Source organism: Lygodium microphyllum, chromosome 2 (assembly GCF_053477565.2).
Source record: "Lygodium microphyllum isolate KBCC chromosome 2, Lygodium_microphyllum_v1.1.10, whole genome shotgun sequence".
NCBI lineage: Eukaryota > Viridiplantae > Streptophyta > Polypodiopsida > Schizaeales > Lygodiaceae > Lygodium > Lygodium microphyllum.
In genome coordinates, this window is record NC_141136.1 from 86,920,637 (window position 1) to 86,926,843 (window position 6,207).

Genomic DNA, 6,207 nt, shown 5'->3' on the forward strand with positions numbered 1-6,207 from the left:
CCATATCTGATGCCAGGAGGCATATTCCACGGTGGATTCCGTGAGGTTTTACGGTGGATTCCGTAAACTTAGATGACCGGGGCTCATACGCAAAGAGGATTATTTGTGCGAGAAGTTGATGGGGACGCCTGTCCTTTTCGGGCGTTTCATTAATTTAGTGTGTACATGGGTGATTCCATAGCGGGTGATTCCGCAAAATGCATATTAAATTAATAAACGTTTATGAGTTTAGAGTGCGCACTCGTAATAAATTAAGGTTAGGATTTATTTCTAACCAGTTGATTTATTTATGTAGCTGAAGACTGCTAGGTATTCACTTTTGTCGGTTTAATTGTGTTATTTTACTAACGATTGTGAATGCTTCAGTTGATGTGTAGAGATAGCAGCAGTGGCGGAGGAAAGCATTGGAGTCTAGCGGGTTTTCGACTCTTGGATTAGATTTTGATAGGCGCCACGCCTATATTTTGTTATGTCTATTGAGACATCGATTATTTATTATTATTTTGTATGCGCTTATGCGCCTGGATATGTTATTTCTATTTGGACATTGAGATTGGGCGTGCCAGACACTATGGGCACCGTCCATTAGCTTTATTTTCCTATTTTTGGTAGAAAGCAAACTCAAAAGCTAAAAGCTTATCATATTTTTGTAATTGGGCTATTATTGAGCATGAAGATTGGAAATATACATTAAATACATGCTTTGTGAAGCGCTCACACAAGGCATGGGGGAGATTGAACCCAATTTGTCTCTTGCCTCTTGTCGTGCTTGCTTTTACATGGGTTTTTGTGCTAAAAAGTAGAGTACTTTGTTCTTGGGGACCTTCCGGGATTCACCACGTGAGCTATCTGCGACCGATCTGCGCACCAGTGGTATCAGAGCGGAGCAGAGATCAAGAGCTTCCAATCGCTACCAATCTCGGGCGAAGGCGGAGCTCCAGGAACAAACGGCCTCTACAGTCAATCTCGTCGCGAACCGTCGATACAGGCAGACTTCTGGCGATCAAGAACCCCTGTTTCCACTGTTAGATCGCGAAGGACCAAGCCCTGCAGGCGGAGGACCACGCATCCATCTCCTTCATGAAGTCGTGGAGTTACAGATAAGCTTGATTACTTTTCTCATTATTTCATTGAAAAAAAAGCTTAAGACAAAGCTTAAGAAGCTTAAAGCTTCTAAAAAAAATCCTCATCGTGCTATCAGAAGACGCCCCGAAAATCACGTGCGGCCAAAAAACGCCCCCCCCCCTCACGAAAAAAAACGGCGGCCTCTTCCACCATTAAGCTCTCTTAATCCTTAAGTCAAAGCTTAAGTCACTCAATTTTTACCAAGTCACACAGGGCAGAGAAGTCTGTAAACTCCGGGTCCTGCGCATCAGAAGTCAAGTTCAGCAAGTCACTTGGAATCAAGTTCTGCAAGTTCTGCAAGTCGGCCTAAGTCCAGCAAGTCCACAACTCTGCAAGTCTGCTAAGTCTGCAACTCTGCAAGTCAGACTAAATCAGAACTGACTAGTGCTTAAAACTCATAGAAGACTTGTTCGTATGCAAAAACTCTGAACTGGAAAGTTGTTCACAGCAAGCTGTTCTACCTATCTACAAGTTTGTTGAAGTACTTTCAGCAAACGGAGACAGAAATATTGCAGAATTTCTGAAAATTGAAGAAGAAAATACCCAAAAATACATAGCCCTGTAACCCCAAATTTGAGCTACGCTCATCCCGCTAACTGTTTTTGAGTGAGAAAGGTTTGTTGAGTTTTACAGGATGACTACCCCACATATGGATGATCCTATGGCTGAAGACGATCTACCCGAGCCTACCATGGAACAAAAGCTGGATCTTATCATGTTGCAATTGGAAGAAGAGCGAAGAGCTAGGCAAGCCTTGCAAGCGCAATTGACAAAGCTACAAGGAGCGTCCACTGACAAAGAAGAACCTCAAGCTGAAGATTTGATTCGCCGTACCATCAACGCCACTCTTGAAGCACAAACCATTCGCAAGGAATCCAAGATAAGTAAACGAAGTTTCAAGTTTCGCACTTTCAATGGCATAAGAGAAGGAAAGACTGTTTTATCATTCATTAGCCAGTTTGATGACTATTTCCATGAGGAAGCTTATCCCGAGAAAGATAAAATCAAGTGTGTTACTAATCATTTGATAGACAGAGCATCACTTTGGTGGACTGTAGTCCGCAAGAGCATAGAATGTCCTGCTACATGGAAAGATTTCAAGAAGAAGTTCATGCAAAATTTCCTACCACCGCAATTTCATGAGAAGGCTATCAAGCAATGGGATTTACTTCAACAGCACGATCGTGAGCCTATTCCACAGTATACAGAGCATTTTTGGAATGCACTTCTATAGCTACGCATGCTTGAAGACGTACCAGAGACGACACATAAGCGGAAGTATATGTCTGGACTTCTTGGACATTACTACGCTGAGGTGAATATGTTCAAGCCTGCTACCCTTGAAGACGCCATCTCCTTAGCTCACGACACTGAAGATAAGTTACGCAGAAGAGATCGACGACCACAACCATTCCAAGCAAACGGTAATTATGGATCTAAACAATTCAATTCCAATTTCAGAAGGTTTAATCCAGGTCGTTTCTCATCACCATCTTTCCGCAAGAATTGGCCTAAACCACCTGCATTACCATCCACTGTCAATCCAAATCCTAAGCCTATTCCACAAGCAAATCCAAATATACCCAGACTCCCAGCCATTGCAAATAATGTGACCAAAGCCAAGCCCATCGTATGCTACAAGTGTCACCAGCCAGGGCATCTCGCAGCAAATTGTCATTCAAAGAAGCCATCAGCACATATCAATTACCTTGGAGCTATGGACGAAGACGAGCATGAGGATATGCCGGATTTCACTGAAGAAGAAGATGATCCTACTACTACTTCCAACACTTTACCAGGTATGCCTACTTCACATTCATTGTTGACTATGAAATGTATGGTGCATGGAAAAGAAAGAACTATATTGCATGACGACGGTAGTACCCATGACTTTATTTCAGCAAAATTGGTAAAGGAATTGAAATTGCATACTGTACCTACGCACTATCGCATAAAAGCTGCATTTTTAGGCACTAGGTACAATGGCACACAAGAAGTTCAAGATTTAGAAATTCAAATTGGTCCATATATTGAAAGAAGAAATTTATTAGTTGTCCCATTACAGTCAAGTGATATTATTCTAGGAATGCCATGGAGACACCAGCATAATCCAAACATAGATTATTCTACGCACACAATGAATATAAATCAAAGGAAAATCTATTACATTATTTGGTATGCATGCATCTCATATGTTTCCACTGCTTTCGCATACTCAAGCAAAACGTGCACTACGCAAGAATACTAAATCATATCTCATTTGGGTAAATGAATTGCACGTAAAGGAAAATCATATGCACCCTAGGCATAAGGAATTTCTCACATATTTTAAGGACTGTTTTGCAGAAGACCTACCACCAGGTTTACCTCATCACGTCCAGAAGACCATAAGATTAACCTAATACCTGGCACACAACCACCTTGCAAAGCCCCATATAGGCACAATCAAATAGAGCAAAAAGAAATCCAGAGTCAAGTTGAAGAATTACTCAATAGAGGCTTAATTCGACCTAGCAGTTCTCCATTCGGTGCACCTGTGCTCTTAGTCAAGAAAAAGAATAATACTTATCGTATGTGTATTGACTACCGAGCATTAAACAAGATCACTGTAAAGAATAGGTATCCTATACCTAGAGTTGATGACCTTATGGACAAACTGCAAGGATCTTCTATATTTAGTAAAATTGACCTTAAGTCTAGATATCATCAGGTGAGGCTAGATAGATCCGACATATTTAAGACTGCATTCAGGACACAGTTTGGCCATTACGAATTCTTAGTTATGCCATTCGGATTAACTAATGCACCTGCTACTTTCAGTAGAATGATGAACCGTATTTTTCTAAAATATCAATATTGTGTGATTGTTTTCTTTGATGATATTTTAGTGTTCAGTCAAAGTGAAAAAGAGCATTATGAGCATTTATCATTAGTTTTTCAATTACTGAAAGAAAATCAATTGTTTGCAAATCCTGACAAGAGTGAATTCTTTAAGACAGAAATAGAATATCTAGGTCATATTGTATCAAAAGAAGGAATAAAAGTTGATCCTAAGAAAATTGATGCAATATTGCATTGGCCTGTTCCTAAAAATGTACATGAACTACGCTCATTCCTTGGTCTTGCTAGTTTCTATAGGAAGTTTGTACGTAATTTCTCATTACTTGCTTTACCATTGACCAAACTTCTTAAGAAAGGCATTGTTTATCAATGGACTGAAAACCAGTAGAAATCCTTTGACTTACTCAAACGTGCATTAACCAATGCCCCTGTTCTACAATTGCCTGACTTTAACAGACCATTCTTTTTAGTTGTGACCGATGCTACCGGATCAGGAATAGGAGCCGTGCTAATGCAAGACAACCATCCAATAGCATATTCTAGTTCTAAGTTGAAACCCTCTGAGCTTAAATATTCCACTTATGACAAGGAACTCTTAGCAGTTGTCCAAGCATTAAAACAATGGAAGCATTATTTAATGGGTTCAGAATTCATGATAAAGACCGACCAGCAAAGCATTAGACATCTACTTAGCCAACCCCAAATTTCTGACCGTCATATCAAATGGGCTTCATTCATTCAAAGTTTCCATCCTATCATTCAATACCAACCTAAAAAAGAAAATGTAGTTGCTGATGCATTGAGTAGAAGACCTGCAATTCATAATATTTCTATCATATCTTTTGATTCTTTGATTGCCATGAAAGACACATATCACCAGGATATTACTTTTCATTCTGATTGGCAAAAATTAGTTCAAAATAATTTCATTCCTGTTGATTCATTGTCATATAATGATGGATTCATGTTCTTTGAAAAGAGACTGTGTGTTACTATTCCATTCCGATCTTTTGTTTTGAATGAAATTCATTGTCCCCCATATCAAGGTCATAGAGGTATCATTTCTACATTACGCATGTTAACTGAAGATTTTTATTGGCCGCATATGGATGCAGATGTATCTAATTTTGTTTCTGAATGTTTGATTTGTCAAAGAATAAAGAGACATCATGGTAAACAGTATGGACTATTAATGCCTTTGTCTATTCCATCTAAACCTTGGGAACATATATCTATGGATTTCATTACTGGTTTACCAAATACTAAATCTAACCATGACATGATTTGGACAATTGTAGATAGATTTAGTAAGCAAGCATATTTCATTGCATGTAAGAAAACTTTAACAGCATCACAAGCAGCACAGTTATTTTTGAAAACTGTTTTTACTAACCATGGATTGCCAAAAGTGATTATTTCAGATAGAGATTCTAGATTTTGTAATAATTTTTGGATTACACTGTTTGCAAATCTAGGCACAAAGATTGATTTTTCATCTGCATTTCATCCAGAAACAAATGGACAAACCGAAGCCACAAATAGCACCATTCTAGATCTTCTACGTGCATACACTATCTCTAAACCTCAGACATGGGATACTCATTTACATTTATTACAGTTTGCATATAACAATACACCGCACACATCTACAAAGAAAGCACCTTTTGAAGTTATTTATGGATATAGATTATCTACACCTGTTGCATCTTTGTCTAATAGAATACAAAGTGCCGATGATATTGCTGTTATGCATAACACTATTTTTGATGAGGTAAAGGATATGATTGCTAAAGCCCAACAATCATATACCAAACAAGCCAACAAAAAAAGACAAGCCATGAATTTCAAAGTTGATGATTATGTTTGGCTTAGAATAGAAAAGCGTAGACTGCAAAGTGTAGATAGACATCCAGTTGTCAAATTAGCTCCTAGATTCTACGGACCATTTAGAATCATTCATAAGATTAATGACAATGCATTCAAGTTAGAACTGCCATCTCATTGGAAAATTCATAATACATTTCATATTAGTTTATTGAGACCATTTAGAGGCCAATTACCTATCCACCCTGTCTATGAAAACCCACCTTTACTAGAAGAAGAGACTGAAATACTTGAACCAGAAGCCATCATAGACACTGACTACATGACCACTAGAACTGGCCGAAGGTATTCTAGATATCTAGTGAAATTTAAGAACCATCCTGTAGAGGAAGCACAATGGATGCACGCTAGAGACCT